Source organism: Neolamprologus multifasciatus, chromosome 13, assembly GCF_963576455.1.
Source record: "Neolamprologus multifasciatus chromosome 13, fNeoMul1.2, whole genome shotgun sequence".
In the NCBI taxonomy this organism is placed as follows: Eukaryota; Metazoa; Chordata; class Actinopteri; order Cichliformes; family Cichlidae; genus Neolamprologus; species Neolamprologus multifasciatus.
In genome coordinates, this window is record NC_140451.1 from 20,061,011 (window position 1) to 20,080,767 (window position 19,757).

Sequence of the window (19,757 nt, forward strand, 5' to 3'; positions counted from 1 at the left end):
TCATGCATAGTACGCCCGTTTACTACGGTCCACATACGTCCTGCCAACTGGGCAAAATTTAGTCAGTGCATTCAGTGTGTGAGGTGCATGATGTGCAAAACTCATCATCATTAATTAAAAAAATCAACTTAAAAATGTTAAAAAATTATTGCAAAATACAGCACTATACAAAAAAATAAACTAAAAGAAAATAAACATATATTTAAGCTCATGAAAACTGGGACTGAGCCACACAGTGTGCTGGTGTTGGTCCATGACCGCTCAGTGGGCCATCACTCTAGCTTGATTGTCAAGCAGCCGTGTTGACATGGTCCTTTACCGTCTTACTGCTGGCTGCCATCTTAACAGTTAATAATTAGGTTTCCTCCTGCCACAAAACACAGTGCCACTTTGACAAAAGCCAATGGCAACCGAGGTGGCGGTGTGGCTGCCACATTATAAATAGTCTGACCAAATGATTAATGAGAGGGGCCACAGAGCTAAAGCAGCAATCTCGCACACAGACAAAAGCTGCCTGCACAGCTGCCTGCGCGCACACACATTAAAAAAAAAAAAAATTAAACAAAACCCAACAAGACAAGCCCTGTCGCTGGATAGAAACAAGAACTGAGGCAGAGTGGCAGGGAAAGTGGAAACATGCCAAGTAAATAAATTAGTGAATTTCGACCGACAGCTTATGATGACTTTATTTAACCTCGAAGCGCTTTTGGGGAATCCTCATTAACATTTTGACACGCTCGGTTGAATGGCGAGGTCAGACAGGTTCCAAACGCATGGGAGGTTCAGAAGAGGCACGCAAATTCTTTTATGATGATTATGAAGTACAGACGTGGGAGAAAAGAGGAAAAAGAGCACGACAGAGAGCCCTTAAAATTTAAGGAGTTAGGAGGAGTTTTTGCCTAAGTCGGGCCAAAATCTAATTTCTTTTGGTAAGAAGTACTTTCCACCCCCAGTGTTTCATTGGCACCAACGCACAACCCTCAAGTCCACATGAAAGGCCTAACATCTGTGCTTATTATATTATGTTTAGAGTTTAACAGGCTGACATTTTAGGCAAATGCTTCTTATAATACAGGAAAACAAACTGTTGCCTAACAGAAATACTCAGTCTGTTGATCCTGCACGTCTTCGCACACTAACACCATCGATCTGTTTGAATTCCCACTTTGTCTGCGTGTTTCCCTTCCACCTTTCAGTTCGAAGTTTTGACAGCGACTCACATTTCCTCCCCGTTTCAATCATCTACCTTTGTGTCACTTCACAGTAATACGGGCTGAGCACTTCTGCTATAAATGTGACCTGTTGCCATTTTCAAATTGCAGTCATCAAAGCAGACGTATCAAATCAATCAAAGCATGGAGTGGATGGATGAATGGAAAATAGCAGTGACAATAGTGACAAATATCTGTATATATATATTTTTTCCTCTTGAGGGAAAGATCCACAAACAAACATGGACGCCGTATTGCACCACCGGTCAACAATTATCTTGAATATTTGGATGTACTGCTGCTTTTTTTCCATTTGATGGGCCTTATTCTTCCCCTCCACTTTGCTGTGCTCAGCTAGCAGGGCTCTCAGTCGTCACAACATCTCCCTTTAATGCCCCTGACAGGGGGTTATTTGCTCCCATATATGTTTTCTCTCCAATTACACCATGGCAGGCTGGAGGCTGCCAAACCACACCGCTGAGATGCTGATGGTCACCTCTTTGACTAGTCCTTCCTGCCTCCTGCACTATATTTTTCATCTTTTTAGATTCTATTAGAGAGGAGGACTCTCTCATTTGTCTGTCCTTGGTCGAAAGTGTTGTTTAACACCTGACAAGCATCAGCACTACAATGTGAACTGCTATTTGGTATAGGAAGGTAGCACTGGACCTCTATTTTCAATTTTATTTTTCCTTCAAGGTATACGTTTAGCACCGATGTGGGATCAGCATTTTACAAGAACAGCATGAAAATATTCTTATGGTAAAATTTCATTGCATTTACTGTGAGTGTAATCCTGGGAAAAAAATAATAAATAATGCGCACATAAGTGTTCAAACAGTTCAAGCACCTGCAGAAGCCTGAGCCGTCATGGGGATGTGAAGTACCACAAACACTGTTTTTAATAAAAGCATTTTTTAGTTAAATGCTTCAGCCTGATAATTTCACGCAAAGCACAATGTTAATATACACCAAAAAACACTAATTAGGCTAATTTGCTTGATTCTTTGGGGCTTTTTTAAAGCTATCAGGCTGCTCAAAGATAAAGTAAAATGACACCAGGGGACTGATATCTCAAATATACAAGATGCAAACCCCCTGAATCAATACAGCAAAACAGACAGCATTTGTGAGTATAGCTTTAAGCTAAGTGGGATGCCAAATGCAAAGGCTGCCATTGATACCACAATGAAAAATGCATGATTTCAGAGAGAGCAGCCTTTTATCTACAAGGCAAGATCAATAGTGGGAAGGGGTTATGGAATCAAAGTTGTTTTGCTGGTGTAGTAGTTAACTGACACTCTTAAAAAAACATCTGAATGCAATTTGAAAGAACAAAGCATGCTAAAATACAAATGGAGGAGAGTAAGGCAAAGTTCTTTGGGTTGATAAACTTTCTTTTCACATTCAGGAAGGCAATATCAAACGCTGAGTGTACAGGGCAACAAAAGTCAGATTCGTTTACTAGCAAGAAGCTCTACGCACGATCAGTGAGATATATATTTATTTAGTTCCTTTTTGGCTTGAACTTGAGCAAAACAAAAATAAGAACTACAATACCTGAAATGACAAAATCGAAAATCAATGAGACACTGCATTTGTTTTAAGCAGCGAGACAGTGTGCGCCTCTGTTCTTCTGGGAAAGAAGTTCTTTAATCATTCATTAAGTTACAGACTGTTGTGGGACAAACAAAGAAATTCAAGGTTTAAAAAATAATAGTAGAAAAAGTACTAATGTCTTTTACCTGGGTAAAAGTTGCATTGTAATATAATAAAAGAAAATACTCTATTAAGTATAATTAAAAATATCCTGATTAAAAAAAGAAAGAGTAGTGCTATTTATACGCCATCATTGAAATATTTCTAAATCATCGATGTCATGGCAACAATATATTTTTTAACAACTTGATTTGTACATGGTTTAGATTTTCTAAAATAAAAGAATTCACTGCTAAAAAGCTGCTATGGGTGTCATAAAAATACAGCAGAATAAAAAGTACAGTTTTTCTAATGAATTAAAGTGGAGTAAAATAAAAATCAACCACAGTCTGAGAATAAGCACCCTTGCTATTTGCCTAACTGTACGCACAGTATTTTAAACAAGAACAAACAGACTCAGAGCTGCACGGTACTAAATAACACCGCCTGAACACTGATTTCAACATGACACCGACACAGCTAATTATTCTGTAACTCAAGCCATGCCTCTGTCCTGACCTTCGCCCTGTGAGTGGACTGAGGAAGAGCCAGCAGCTTTCAGCAGAGGCTTGGACCTGTCTGGCCTGAGAATGTGACAGGAGATAGACAGAGGAGCGAGACGAGAAAAAAGAGAAAGGGTCACAGCAGACAAATAGAGACACGAGAGAGCGAGACAGAGAGAGACACAAAGAGGGAGGAAACATGAGAGAGAGCGGGAAAGAGGCAATGAAAGTGAGTGGAAATGACTGACAGACAGAGGATTCATCACAGGTAAAGAGTGAAGGCTCTGGCCACAGAGGGACTTGGTGAGAAAGCTAACAGATAGCAATCTGAGTTTTCACTCTGCGCCACGGCTAACAGCTAGCAGCTACCCTGTCACCGCTGCCTAAACAAGCCCAGTGTTTTCATCTCCATATACACAACGCGGCATTCTGTCTTTTCTTCTGATGGAGATAAGATGTATAAATTATGAGCAGCTGACAAAGTCTACTCCAGCGCCCCCGGCGTCTCATCAATCACTAGCCTGTGTGTCAGCAGGTAACTGACGTGGCCCCCGGAGGCACAGCCCCCTCTTTAGGTGTGTGAGTGTTTTGTGTGCAAAAAAAAAAAAAAATGTGTGTGTTTGCTACTGTGCAACTGCGCCTTTGTACAAGCCCGAGTATCGTGCCTGTGTGTGCGCAATGTGAGAGCCTGTGTGAACAGCTGATTCAGTCTTAACTCCATGCTATAAAGACAAAAAAAGAAAAAGAAACACAACTTGCGCACACCAGCAAGACAAACACAACTCCTGCGTATGTGTGTGAACTCAAGGATTTACTGTTATACCTTGGGGTTATCTGATGTGCTGATATGCTCTGAAGAGAAAGCTAAATTACACAGAAAAGCATGAAAAAATGTAATAAGCTACTAAAAAAAGAGTGAAACTGGGAGCCAGCCTGCTGGGTGGAGCACTGAAGGCCTTTGATGGCCAGTGGTAGGCCACCCAGTGTGATTATTTCTATTAACACTTACTGGTTGTGAGGGTCGGCTGTGACAAAAAATACACTTGAACTGCATTTTCAATGTACCGAATTCACAGATATTATAAATGGGAACACTTAAGTGTTTAACAGATCACTGCTAAAGTAAACAACATAATTACACAGTGTGTCAGGAAAACAGTATAATTACAAGCTACAAGTTGTCAGTGACTGATTTCACATCATTCCCATTTACAGGCCAATCATAGTCTTTTCACTGCTCATGTTTACCAGAATAAAGACCTAATTTTATTGCCGTAATTACAACTTGTTGTGTCCAAATGGAACCGATTACGTTGGCATTGCGGAGTGTTAATGAACAAAAAAAAAATGATAGAAAATAAGTATTTAATGATTTGGGATTTTTGTGCCACTAGATTGTTTTTTTTTTATGGAGTTTGTAAATTTTTTGCCTTGGAACAAATCTGAAAAAGCCCGATTGAGTTGATACTGAATTTCCATTCAAGGACAGCTTGTGTGTGAAAAAAAAACTACTTAGAAATACGTGTATTCAGTGAAACATTCATTCCTTTTCAAATATACTGGTATATAACCTCAAACCACATCACTTGCCAAATTACACAATGTTTGTGCAGACGGCCCAAAGCAGGTAGCATTCGCTCACTCACACAATATCGATCGGCTGTGTTCGAGTGAAGTTGAAGAAGGAGGGAGCGAAACTGAAAAATTTTGACTCCCTATGGGGACGGGAGAAACGGCTCATCTCAGCACCAAAGAGAAAGAGGGCTGTCATGTTTTGTGTGATGAGCTGAAAGACTAGACGGGGGCCTGGAGCAGCGGTGTATTCCTTCCCCTATAAACAAACCTCCGAAAACAAACAGTTCCACCCCACAGAGAAGGAGATGGGACAGTGAGACAAGAAGGGAGGGCAGACAGGTGTCACGGAAGAATGACATCTATGACAGAGGGCACTGAGAGACAAGCTGCAATAGATAAGAGGACGAGCTGAGAGATCATGAAAGGAGCATCAGACTTGTTGTCTCCCTCTTTCTGCCCTGCTGGTTTGGTATGGATTGTAGGCTAAGGACTTCATATTTTGATCAAACTGACATCTCATGAATTATGTACCGTACACCATTAGCATTAGTTAGAGTCATCACGGTATCAATGATGGTATTGTTTTGAGGGGGGTCAAGTCCTGAGACACATTATCTTTGAAAAACCCTTCTGCGAAGAAAGGAAGAAGATGTCTGGAATTCAGCTGACAAAAGCACTCAGTTGTCCTGAAATCTGATGAGTCTGACAGGATGTGAGCCCATCTGATCTGCTGCAGTCTCAATATTCCCTTACTGGCGGGGGAGGGGGGGGGGGGGAAATAGTAGGTAGAATGGGCAAGCTGCTCCTCTCTGGGCTTTTAGCACAGGTGTGATGAAAGTCATAGCTGCCGCAGCTCAGCCCACCTCTCGAATTACCCAAGAACATGTCTGGTGGCGGACTCTGCCAGTTGGCAAGCAAAACGCAAGGAAGTGATGCCCGCTGTGCCCTATCCATCTCCCTCCTGCATGGAAACAGCATATCAGGTGATCCCCAGGGGTAAGTATCATTATATCATATATTGAATGTCTTAGGCTGCGGGTTACAGTTGTAGGTCTTAACAAGATAACAAACAGATCGTACAGAATGGGACAAAATGAGTTGGTGCTACAAGGTCAATACATTCAGTTTGGCCGTGGACATCTCTGGCACTCGTGGGACCTGTTTATAAGCGTGAGGTGAAAGAAAGACAAACAAACAGTAATAAGGAGAAATAGAGCTCCGCTGCCTGTCAAAATGGCTCTGTTTGCCACCCACTACTACAGCGCAGTATTTCCTGTGTTCACTTAATCAGACTTGATGAAACGACAAACCTTTGTTCTACACTGCTTGGAGAAGTTGGTAAAATAAAATGCGTTACCAATCACAACTTGCATTAGATCTCACAGGATATCGTGCAGCTCATTGGCTCTGGTTCAGTTTCTTAAGTATGGTACAGTACAGCAGAAGTCAGACATCACAAATCTGTCAGCTCGTAACAGAGCACCAACTACAAATAGAAAGCGAATGAAGCTGTCAGAGGTTACATCTCCTTTGATAAACACAGAGAGATGAAAATAATTTGACACTGAAAATTAACAAAAAATGCCAGGCTGATAAAATTAGGGGCTTAATACTGTGTTTTTAGGACGTAAAGCGTGATAGATCTTGTACTTTAATCAGGTTTCAGAAAATAGAAGTTAGTACCTTTGCTAAGCTCTCACGACAAAAACACAACCAAAGGAAGATGACAAATTCTTTGTGGATGAGTGCCACTAAAACATCGTGGCATTAAGGTCCTTCACCCACTTCACTGTCCATCAGTGCCCTGTAACCCTATGCCAATCTATTCACAGCCTTTTCCGGCACTCCCATAATGACACGAAAATGCTGTTTGAGTGTCACTTGACCCCTTTGCCCTCGCAGTGACCTCTATAGTGCACCCTGGACAACCCCACTGTGTTTTACATATTTCCACAAGCATGTCTCCCTCTCCTCCGCTGTCTCAACTTAATTTCCTTTGTCCAATTCTCCCATCACCCTGCTCATCACCCCCGCTCATCTTTTCCATTTTTCTGCTTCTATTCAAAACTTGAGAAGGAAAAAGAAAAAAAAAAGCCTCTTCACCAATGGAAATCACAGGGATAAGTGGCTATTCAGAGAGTGATTGTCGGGGAAAAGGGCGGCTGCCGTGTTTGTGAAATGCAGAGAGGGAGACTGTGTGAATGTTGTAAAGACACATAAGAGTGGAGTGGTAAAGGGGCTCACTTTAAACTTCTATACAACCAGAAGTGCTAAACAACCTGTAAGCAGCACACAAGCACCACAAAGAATGAAAGTGTTAGGGGAACTTTTGACTAGTTGAGGATTTCACAAGCTCAGGTTTCTTTAAAACAAAGTTTTCTTTTAATCACTCCTCAAAATTTTATCCCATTTTAAACCGCCTTTCTTAGTTTAAACACGTGTGGGATCTCCCTGTCAGTCAAATGTGAAGCTCCCGATGAGCTAAGCCTTTAATGCGCCAGATTTGACTGGTTAATCCTGTGAAACCAACCTTTTTGTCTCTCAGGTGAAAAGGTTGCACACTTGGACCTCCTTCCTGCACCTGCAGTGTTCCTCCCGCCTTAGCTTCCAACCTAAACATGCTCCAGCCCTCATCAGTGGCCTCTCCTACCCCTTCTCAGCCACCTACCCGCCTGCATGCAGAAGCTACAAAGCTGGAGGTGTCAAGACTACCTGTCTCAACAGCACCCCCCCTTACCTGACCTGCGGATAGCCCTCAGGGACATTAATTATAGAGTAGTCTGACTTGTTGAGAGGAAAGAGACAGAGAGAGAGAGAGAACGAGTGAGTGAGGGAGAGTGACAAAGAGTGAAAGACAGAGAGAGAGAGAGAGAGCAGAAAAAGATAAATGCAGAGATGTTGTTACAGAAGCTGTCACCTCCTAATCATGTCATCCTGCTGTACAGAGGTGATGCTGAGGCTTTGCTTGATCAGGTTTCCTATTCATCACCAGTGCTGGATGGTTGGTGGTGGAGGTGTTGGAAGATGTGTATGTGTACAGGCAAAGCATGGAAGCCTGGTAATTCGTTTTTCTGGAGTTCAAACTTTTAAACTGTTTCACTTCATCAACTGGGCAAAAAACACCCTTAAGATTTTAACTGAAATGTGGTGGATGTACATTTCAATCCCTGTGTTTTATAATCTTTAAATACCAATGAGCTGTTATTTATAGACATTATTATTTTAAAAAACTAGCAAAGTTAGAAAACATTACTGCCTAAGGACCACTTTAAAAGAAACACGCGACGCAAAACCGCCGCATCTATTCCTGAGCGTTCAATACTCTGCTCGTGAGCTGAAAACGTGGATCTATGATAATATGGCATTTCAGTGTGTGCTTTTAAGTTTTTGTGTGGACAACAACGTCTGGTGCAGAAGCGTGGATACAGGCACTCAACTGCCACCATGTGATCAGAGCAATCTGTCCAAACAAATGGAAGCTTCTCCTGCACATTACTGTGTTAGATTAGACGACTTGTGGTCATTTGATTCCCTACTGTCTCGACAGCTCCCGTTTCTAATGGAGCGAGTGGGATTTCACAAAACGCAAAATTGGAGGAGGTCAACGCGTTTGAAGGTTACCCCTGTCGGGAATCAAAATAAATAACATTCAGGTGTGCTATTGTCTGTCAGCTGAGTGTCTTAATGATGCCAAGTTAACACATACTAAATAACAGTGTCTCCCTATGCACTGACAGCCTCAGAAATAATTGACCAGCGTGCTCCAAACTGAGACGCAGTAGGCAGAGAATTCAATCCTGCAGCTGACAGAACCCATTGAGCATGTCACTAGATTTTGCATTATACACAAAGCAATGTCAGGTCAGGGATGCGGCCTCCTGCTAGTTATCTGCGATTGTATCTCTGAGGGTAAATTACCTGGCTCTCCATAATATGGTCTAGTTAACTAATTTCATGACAGCGCGCCATCGCTTTAAAAAAAAAAAACAGTCACAGATTTACTGCCTGTCAAAAACACGATGGACCCTTTTCCCCTCCTCAAAAAGCTTGGCACCCTCTCAACTACTGTAAGAGATCATATTCAATATCCTCACTCTGTGCGCTGAGGACATCTCTAATATCAGACAAAGACATATGGCTGAAATGAACAAAAAGAAATCTAACCTTATTATGTTTGAAGGCTACCAGCCGTGTGTCATTTCATCCAGTTCCCATGCAAAAAAAAGAAAAGAAAAAAAACCACTGCTGGGGGGTTGTAAAGCACTGTAACATAGCGCTAACGCTCTTAGCAAGGAAACAGGGAAATCCATTATCCTTTGTCCTGCTGACCCGTGCACACTAACAAGCACACAGATACCGTATATGGTGTCCTGTCATTTTGTTGTTATACATGTGTAAATTATTCACTTTCTGCCAGAAAAGACGCTCTGACAACAAAAACTCACCTCGCCAACGGGGTCACAGGGAAAGTTAATCTCACACAGACAAAGCATAGTTTTACCTGTGAGAGCATGGCCTTCCGCTGATAACGACAAACGTGACAATAACTCGGTGATGGTGCGAAGACTTCCTTTAAGCTATACTGTGTAGAGTGAACAATACGGACACACAGAATACGGGGGGGTATTCTGTGTGGTATCCCCCCCAAACATCACACCACCCATGCACCCACCCACCCTGGAACTCAACAGTGTCTCTTTGAAAGTTCACAATGCACGCCAAGGTCTGCCCACCCGCTCTTTTCTCTCCGTTTCTTTTTTGTATGTGTTCCCATTGAGCTGGACGAGGTGGCCTATCATCGTCTCGACAATGACAGTAGGTGGAAACGCTAGCTTTCATTACACAAAGTATAAATAGTGTAATCTATCAGCCCTGCCAATCAGGATGATTGATTATGGGCTGTCAAGGAGGAGAGTGACACATTAGAAAAGTTTGGTTAACAATGCCTGTAGCTGGTGCGGGGCTGCTGCCACCCAGCCCAGTGATTAATGTGTTGTCAGTCTGTAATCCCACACCCACGTTTAATGAGGCAAGAATTTATCATCTCGGCAGAGTGGCAGATGTCAGGGGGAAAGGAATCCAAGTGCCTGGAAACAATATACTTTTTCTAGCCTGTGCTTGACATGTCTGACAAGCTCTAAAAACCACAAAGAAGGCCTGTGTAAGCACAAACTTCAGTGGAGGGACTTTCAGTTCTGGCTCTGTCCTCTGTTGCCGGCTCATGAAAGTCACTGTTGCTGAAAGATGACTCCATCTCCATTAACACCGCACTGAACAACAGAGACAACTGGCATAATGGATTAAAGCTCGAGTGATCCAGCGCACTGGGGGAGAGAGGGAAGAGTTCTAAGCACCATGTTTTTCATCTCAGCCCTCTGAGGTCTAGGTGCTGACGACCCTGACCCTGACACTAACCCTCACCCTACCTCATGCGATCGTAATAGAACTTTTTTTGCAGAAAACGATTCTCCCCAATTCTTGGCATACAGGAAAATAATTATTCTGTCTCGCTTTATATGGACTTTCCCTGCATCATCCAGCAGAGCTTCAAAGCTCTAAAGTAAATGTAACTTTATAAATAACAAATAATTAACATCTGCAAGCCATAAACCACAACATCACTTGACTTGTCTCATAAAAATAAAAATCAGAAAGTAAGTTTAACCAAAACTGCCTTCAGCAGGGGCACATGATAATCAAGTTCAAAGTAAACTATAAAGTGCTGAAACCGTGATTAATGTGTACAGTCAACCTCAACTAAAAGAGACAAGCAAACTAATAACAGATCTCTTTGAAAGAATTAAAGTTTATTGGAGTTTCGCAGAAGCATCCGGTGGGGCAGGAGAAGAGAAAGAAAGATGGATTTTTTTTCCCTCCGAGCTCCGAAAACACTAAGCCAACTGTCTCTTATTACACTTGCAGCATCTTTCTGTCACCAAAGAGACCAACAGGGAGGATTATCTCTGACTGAACTGATAGGCCCACGCACTGGGATGCTGTACGATGCAATAGCTAAAAACCATCATTTGATAAGAAGTGTAATTGAAGAGAAGCCTTAGTGGAATGATATTGTTGTTACAGTGCGTGTACAGGGTTTGTAGAGATTTGCAGCCCTATTACATGCAATGAAAAAAAAGACATTGTTTTAAGAGGCACATTTTCATATGAGAAAAACCTCAAACATGTCCAAAAATTATAAAGTAAGTGATCAGTGATACTGGAAGGAACAAGTGGGGGTTTCCCCGGCACATTTCTACATTTAAAAGGAAATTTGAAATCAGCAGAGTTACAATAAAAACTCTGTCATTCCCAAAGCCTTATGATGGATTTCATTGGAAAACTAATGTTCAGGACAAACAGGTTACGTAGCTTGCCAATCCCAGACACTTAATATTATTAAAGTAATAAAAAGCTTAACCAAGACTTTCTTTTTTTTAAAAACTTTGAAAGTAAGGTTATATGACCGATCACATGATTTGTCAAACTTTATGAAACTTAACATGAAAATAGAAAAAGGGAGACATCTCATTATTGCTGGCCAGCCTCGGCCTGCTTTCTGACAAGCCTCAGACTCCACCGCCGAACACAAGAGACATCGAGACAACAAATGCTTCACCGCAGAGGCGGTGCCTTCTCTGCGCCGGATGCCAGCAGAAGGAGAGGCAGTTAATGCAACGAGGCCCACTTTAGTGTCTCATAAAGGCCCTTAGGAAAACACACGTTTGTTTTTATCCACTGCGTTCAGCCAAAAAAAGTGAATAATACATCGATCATTTTTCGCCTGTGAGAGTGACGTGACACTCAGGTCATGCACCCCGTGTCTCTATGCTTTGAAAGAGGCAATAAATCAATATTGGCTCACTTACTTACAATTAATTGTGCTTTAAAGTTTTACAGTGTGTTTATGATATGCAGGGCCTGGATGATTTATGTGGACAGTGTGAGTCACTCCCTATAATTGCCGTTGTTTTCCCAGCTTATAACCCCTGCGTGACCTCTCAGTTGAAGCTGCCAGAACATTCAGGATAGAGCTCGCTCTACTGGTCCAAACTCTGGACGTATTTCAGCAGTCAGCTACAGAGAAAAGCTCACACGGAAGCATACGCCATTCAGTCAGTTTGATACACGCATCGAACATGTGGTACCCTGGAAGTATCTGACAAAAGCAAGCACTGTGCTTTTTGTATTGTATGAACTAAACACACTCAAACAATTGCAAACAGCTGTTTTCAGATTTAGGATACGTTATCGTTAAAAAGCAGCGTCTCAAGGAGTGTCTGACACAATTAACAGATAATAAGACATTATGTAAGCTGGAAAAGAAAACAGACATTAAAAGCAAGAAAATCACAGTCTGTAAGAGAATTCATCTGAGCGAACATAAGGCAGAGAGGCAGTTTGTGTAGTTATAGTTTGCCCTCTACTACTATGCAGTTCTTTCCTCATTCAACTTCATTTGATGCAGGAATTTGTCAACTCCAGGTTCTTTAGGTATAATATCTGGTGCACATGGAGAATCAAACGGAGAGTAAAGAGTAGGGCTGGGTATCGTCACTGATTTCTAGAATCGATTCAATTTCCGATTCACAAGGTCCCGAATCGATTCGATCCACGATTCGATTTAATTCGATTCGATTCGATTCACTTCGATTTGAAATCTGGGAATTTTGACAGTCAGAAATATTATAATTCAGATCAGTACATTTACATATTTTTGTATCTATAAAAAGGAAGCTGACACACGCAAGACTTTATCAAAGGTATCACAGCAGATGCCTTTGTGTCAAAGTAGCTGAGGATAAAACACAGAAACACATGAAGGTGATTTTCCTGGCCTGGGATTTTATAAAAATATTCTGCAGTACATCAAAAAACGAAAGAAAACCATTATCAACACATGAACATTACCTCTGAAGTTACAGCGGTTTTATTAGAGACATGGCTGAGCGTTTTGCATTTTGCATAATTTTAAAAATTTTAAATTTGTTCAGTATTGAACGGAAGAAATTAGGTTTTCTTTTCAGAAGTATATAAAACGGAAAAAAAAACGTCTGCCGACAGCGCTGTAAACAACGGTAGACTTGTGCGTAACAAGCAAGCAAATAATGCAGAAAACAGTACAGAGAGAGGGGGGGGGGGGGAGAGGGGGGGGGGGAGAGCGCGAGCACGCGCGCACGCGCGAGAGAGCTGTGCATCCTGGTGGAAGCAAAACAGTAAAAGTCAGAGTGAATACATGACGATGTTTATGTGAAGCGTAGTTTGGATCTTCTTTTGCTGCTGGTTCAGTCAATATTGTTTGGAGAGACATCAAACTAACAGCTTTAGAATCAGCGCATAAAGGGCGTGAACACAAAGCGCGGACCCGCCGACAGATCAGAATCAGCGAGCTGTTGGCTTTCAGCCCCGACCGTGAGAAAGGCGACATCTAACTGATTCTGATCCGCGGGTTGCGCTGTGTGTTTACGTCTTTGTGCAGAATCCTGCTCTCATTTACTGTCTTAGCTGTTTGGTGGTTGTTGAAATTTTGTGAGATTTCACCACCAGTGTTGGGACTAACGCGTTATTAAGTAACGCGTTACAGTAACTACGTTATTATTGTGGTAACGAGCACGGTAACTAGTTATTATGCCAAAATGAGGAACGCGTTAGTCGTTACTGGGATTTAGATAGGGTCGTTACTCGTTACTTCGTGTGGTGGCTATCGCGGAGCTTCCACAGATTCAGTAACATTAGCAAGTGGTGGAGGCAGCAGGTGGATGAGGGAAAGGGGACGCAGAAGGAAAAGAGACCCGAGGCGGCCGCCGGTCCAAGTGTGAACTGAACTTCAGGTAAGAAGTTATGACCTGCAGTCTATCTGGGTCAGATATAAACCAAGTTTAGGTGGAGTTTATTTTCGTTATTCTGACTTTTTCCGTACTGCGTGCTAGCTAGCATGACGGAGTTTCTATACAGCTGGGTGGGTGCTATGAAGTTAATGTTGAACTTTATTTTGTTCATAAGTTATTAGAGTTGCCAACCGTCCCGTCTGGTATTCCAGAGAAAATATTACGCGTTTCTTATTGAGTTGAAAAGGAACAGTTTGTCCCGTAATTCAGCTACAATGAAAAAGGCACAAAGCTGGAGTTATTCTGTCTTTGCTGCACAGCTGCCTCTTCTTCTTTCATTCTCCCCCCTCCCTCTCCCATTTCTACTTCAATCATGAAAACTGATCAATGATCAGCTGATCGGCTCTCTTGTTTGTTTATCGCCCACTTTGCGCCAGAAAGAGGAAACCAGCCGATGTCGCGTTAAACAACAGCAGCACGTTTAAGCTTGATCAACTGTTGTTAGAACTTATTTAATATTAATTTCTAGTATCAGCTGATGTTTGCTGGAGCCACAGCTGCAAAATAGCTGCTGGTCATGATATCGGTTTGGTTATCTGGTGAGAGGGAAACATGAAGATGAAACCAGGAGATGTCCTTACTGAATCATCAGAGCTGAACAGGTGATGGAGAAACAGGTTTACCTTTTAGGTGACATGAATGAGTTGAAGGGAAGTTATGAACTGATTCTGAGAAACAGATAACCCCAGGATCCTTTTTAGGTAGCTGACGGCTGGTAACTGTGCAGGGGCGGATCTAGCAAAGTTTTGCCAGGGGGGCCAGGTGGGGCATTAACAGGGAGAGGTGGGCACAAAGAAATACTTTTCTTTCTTATTCTCATTTAAAATGTCTAGCTTTTAAAAAATAATTATCTGAATCTTACAACAAACGATTGATAGATTGATGCATATATACCATCAAAACAGTGAACATCACTGTCACAACAGCGTTTGTTTTCATTCAAGGCTTTATGATTTTTCCTATAATGGCGGGCCGGTCTCTAGTCAAAATGCCCGGGCCAATTTTTTGTCCCCGTCCTTCCCTGTATGCAGCTCATCTGCAGTCTGGTGTTACTTACATCTTCCTATTCAGAAGGCAGAATTTCCGAGTTCTGAGTACAATCGAAAGCACCACGACTGCAGGTTTTGTGTTGGATGTAAAAGGCGCACATGACGCTGTGACGTAGGCTAGAATCATGGCAGCAGTCAATGACGGTCCAGGCGTGGGATTTCTCTCGTGGAAATATGCACATTATCTTTTCCTTTCTATTGGTAGGTGGCACAGTGCACTTGTGGCAAGTAAGCAAGCTAGAAGACTGGCAAAGTTATGGAAGCAACACATTAACAAGAGAATTCTGAGTAAAACCAAAGTTACTTTCCCTAGTAACTAGTTACTTTGAAAGTAACGAGTAACTTGAAGTAACTGAGTTACTTTTGATAGAAGTAACTAGTAATGTAACTAAGTTACTATTTTAAAGTAACTTGCCCAACACTGTTCACCACAGATTCTGGCATTTCGGGCAAAATAAATTTATATTAAAAAATCGATTCAGGATTTTAATGAATCGATTTTACGTTATCCAAGCCAGAATCGATTTTAATCGATAAATCGATTATAAAAACCCACCCCTAGTAAAGAGCAGTGTTGGTCAAGTTACTTATAAAAAGTAATCAGTAACTAATTACTGATTACTTCCCCAAAAAAGTAATCCCGTTACTTTACTGATTACTTATTTTCAAAAGTAATTAATTACTTAGTTACTTTTTAAAAACACGATTTACAACCTGAATAGGTAATAAAGCGATAGATCTGCATTCCTACTTTTTCTGCATAATCCATCATACAAAATGTAATCAAATGGAAAAGTCTCTTTTTAAAACTTGTTTTATTAGTTTTAATCTTTTAACTTTATGCATGAAGCAAAAATTTAATTATATGCAACATTCTCTGACTGGAAGAAATTTGTTTAACATTTAAACCTTTTTTCTGAACATTCCAGCACATAAAATAAATTATTTTTTTGTGTGTGTTTACACTCAGTCTTTCAAATAGATGCAAGTGAAGCACAGCAGAAAATAAATAAAATCAAAGACTAGCGGTCCTGTTGCTCTATTTTCACCTGCAAAGGAGGACTGGGGTAGGCGGAGGTGTGCCATGGTGCAGGTGTGCCGCAGCGGTCAGTAGAAGAATCTGTGAGTTTCTCTGTGAATTTCCCATTACGTCGTAGCGCACTCGGTGCTTGCTTGGACGTTTAGGTTTTTTTTTCGCTGTAAAAAGACGTTTTCTTCCCACGCACAACGGACACAATGTTTTTGTCACTTTTTATGGAATCAAACTCAAAGCAAGGTCAGTACTTCCACACTTTAAACGCTGCACGCTCATACTCTCTCCCGCACTCGATATATGATCCACTGTTGATCTGCACACAGCTGTTGTCACGAACGTCGCACTTGCTTACGTCACTGTCATGAGACATTCTCGCAAAAAAAATAACAGTTTTAGTAACGCAGTAACGCAGCGTTCCTACAGGAAAGTAACAGTAATCTAATTACCGTTTTTGTAGTAGTAATCCCTTACTTTACTTGTTACTTGAAAAAAGTAATCGGATTACAGTAACGCGCCCATCTCTGGTAAAGAGTGGTAATAAACATGCTTCCGTGGCAATCTGCTGGGTAATATTCCCTCCCCGTTGTGAACCATATTGTTTGAGTTTTCTCTAAGGACACATTTGTTCAGTAAAATGATTCAGCAAACCCACTGAAGGCACATTCACAAAGTGCTATATTGCATACTGTTTGTTATGTTTGAAAGCTTCGGGGGAACTCATAACTCTCAAGCAGTGAGATGAACATAGAAACATTCTTCACAGCATACATTTAAGGAAGCTAAACAACCAACCTATAGCAAAATACTGCCTCTTTTTGCAGAGTTGCAATGCGATAAAAAAATAAAACACGAAATCAGAATCGTGCATCACATAATGCACAATCATGGCTCTAAAATGATGTAGCCTAGCTCAGATTTGAACTGCTCCCTTTAGCGCAAACTTAAAATGAACCACTGTGGGCTGCAGAGTAAAACAGGTTAGTGTCTTGGGAAGAAAAAACTGAACTGAAAAGATCCACTTGAGGACTTTCCTGGCTCTGTCATTGTCAATTCCCTTGAAGAACCGTTACCCAGTGTGCAGAGACTCATGGGACCCGGGAGCTGGCTCAAGCCACCCTGCAATGCAGTCTGCTTTACATTATACCGAGAAGGATGTGGGGGGAAGAAAAAAAAACTGTCTTCATGCTAGAAAATCAAGTCAAATACTTCATCCGGGCAAAATCTAAGTGACATCCGAGGAGCATTTATACTGGCTGACGTAGCTACCAGTAAGGGGGCCCGTGGAGTTACTTCACTCACTGTGAAACGCTCTTAAACATCAGGCAAGAAGTAAATGTTATTCTACTAGTTAAATTCGCTACGCACTTTTTAAAGCTCTACTTGGGATCTGAAAACAGAAAGTGCTGTCACAGTGTTTTGATAGACATGGCCAGTTTAACCCAAGGGTTTCGACAGCATAATGTGGGCTGCGCGGAAGTGGCGTGGCCTAACTGAGCCAAAATGTACCACATGCATTTTCCAAAAGCAGCCCAGCACGGTCCAAATGGCTCTACGTGGTTTGACGCCATTTCATTCCATGACCTCTAAGTCCTCAAAGAGAATTATCACATTATTGCATTCCAACACGCCCAATTTCCCCAAATACAGCTCAAGGCTTTTCCACTCTGACTCTGCTCAGTGTTGAGGTTTTGGGAAAACACTAATCATCCCTTCTGCTTTCTTTTTTTTCTTTTTAATTGTTCACCTCAGGTATTTGTACAGTTTCTCTATCTAGTCTTAGTCATTTTGCTTCCATTTCATGCCCAACTGCTTATTATGCTTTAAAATCAGAAATGCATTTTAACGACCCAGTGACAATTAAACAAATGCCCAAATGTGAGTTTATTTCCTGTGTGTCAGACTTTGTGCGTCTTCACAACAAACGTTTGGTTCTTTAACGCCTTTCTAAAAACTACATCTTTTTTCCTTTGCTAATTCTGCACTTGCAAATCTCATTACAGGCTTTTGCATGTGTCTGCCTCTCTTTATAAAAAAAAAAAAAGCTCTTTAATGTCTGGTTGTGATTTAGAAAAACACTGGGAATGTATGAAAAGTTATGGTGTTCATATTGTGCTAAAGACCATAACTGCTTTATCAGAAACATGTGGCAATCCTCTGTGCCAGGCCAAAATGGCATGACTGAAAAGGAGTTTAAATTGTGGTCATATTCCACTCTGATATGACTCAAGTGAGGTCTCGAAAGTTCACCGCCGTCTCTTTCAAAGCCAGCCCATTAACTATTCCAATACATACTGTACGTGAAGCAGTGAGAACGAAAGAGGCTTTTCCTTAAATTTGTGCTGTCAAAAGCGGGCACGTATCACTGTAAATCTGCTGCAGTTGCTGCTGTTATTAAGGTTTCAGTTTACTCTTAACAATATGGAGAATAGTTGTCATATAGTGTCATATAAATAATAAATGAACACAGAGCCCCCCCACCCTCCAAACCCCCCGAATCAGTTTCATAAATAAATGTCTTAAATCACAATCGTGGTCCTTTACCCCCCCACCCCCCAGTACTTGCACTAATTGAGACTCGAATGGTAGTGTTAGTGACAGCGAGACATCTAATTACCATTCTTTGTAATGAAACTAATGGCAGACACTGTACCACGAGCCAGTGCTATGAGCAACACCCTGCTGTACCAGACATAAAAGAAAACACAAATATCTAATTACGCCATCATCTCTTCCCAATCTCCTGTTCTGTTGCAGACGTTTCACTAATTGGTGGCCCGCACTATCGGTCAGCTTACAATCACTCTGATGATGCGGACAATTAAAGCCGGGAGGTACTCATGCCTCATCAAGTCTGCGGTAGTTGACACATCACGTCTCATCTAACTCAAAACAAATGTTATGGAAATGCTGCCGTGATATCCTCCACTCAGGATATGTCCAGGCAAAAATGCTCTTCATTAGCAGTCCAACACTGCTAATAGGGTAGTGTACATAGTACAAAAAGAGTACGATCAGGCGCACAAAATACTGTGCGAAATGTTCGGTAGACGCGTTTTCATCAAAGCTGTAACCTTTTACTTTGCATAGGGAATAAATAATCATATACAGCAGGTTCAAAGACGCAAAGACACAAAAACACACACATCATGTCAGCCCGAATCAGTGATTATCTTTCCTTTCATCTAGGGCTGTGGCGACAAAAGCAAACATTTCTTTTTCACTGACAGGCTATGTAAATAAAATCTTAAAAGTGACTTTATCCTGCCAAAAAGCATTGTAGAGGTCCCCATTTTCTTTTTATATAAAGTGGATGAGCAGTGTTTTCATTCCACTCTTCTCTATCTACCAAACATGGCAGACGGAGGTTAAATTATTTTAGTGTTTTGCTATCTCACTTGCCACTTGCATGAAGAATCAAGAACAAAGAGTAGCATGATCTGACACTAAAAGAGTACACTATCTTAGCTCATTGTCTGAATCAATAAATATTTTGTTTTTCTCGTGCACTTTTAAACCCGACATTAACTCACATGCTTCTGATTTATCACCGAATGCCTTCTCTGGATCCATTTTTACCTCCCAAGCTGACTGTCGGAGCCCCAGAGCATTGAAATGACAAAGCTAAGCTGATCCCAACAGTAAATATTTCATGATCTTACAGTTACAGGAAATCAAATGTGGACAAAAGATGATCATTTATAGCGCATTACAAAATGAGCAAGACGAGGGGATTGAAGTAAAAGGGGCAAACCTTCTTATACTGTATTTATTCATTGGGGTCCCAAACAAGACAAGGATGA

The 19,757-nt window shown here is 41.4% G+C and overlaps 1 protein-coding gene across 1 annotated transcript in view; it reads right to left on the reverse strand.

The window, feature by feature from the left end:
- lrmda (leucine rich melanocyte differentiation associated) overlaps positions 1 to 19,757 on the reverse strand; it is a 217,917-nt gene that overhangs the window by 48,506 nt on the left and 149,654 nt on the right. The gene's annotated exons all lie outside the window — the stretch shown is intronic.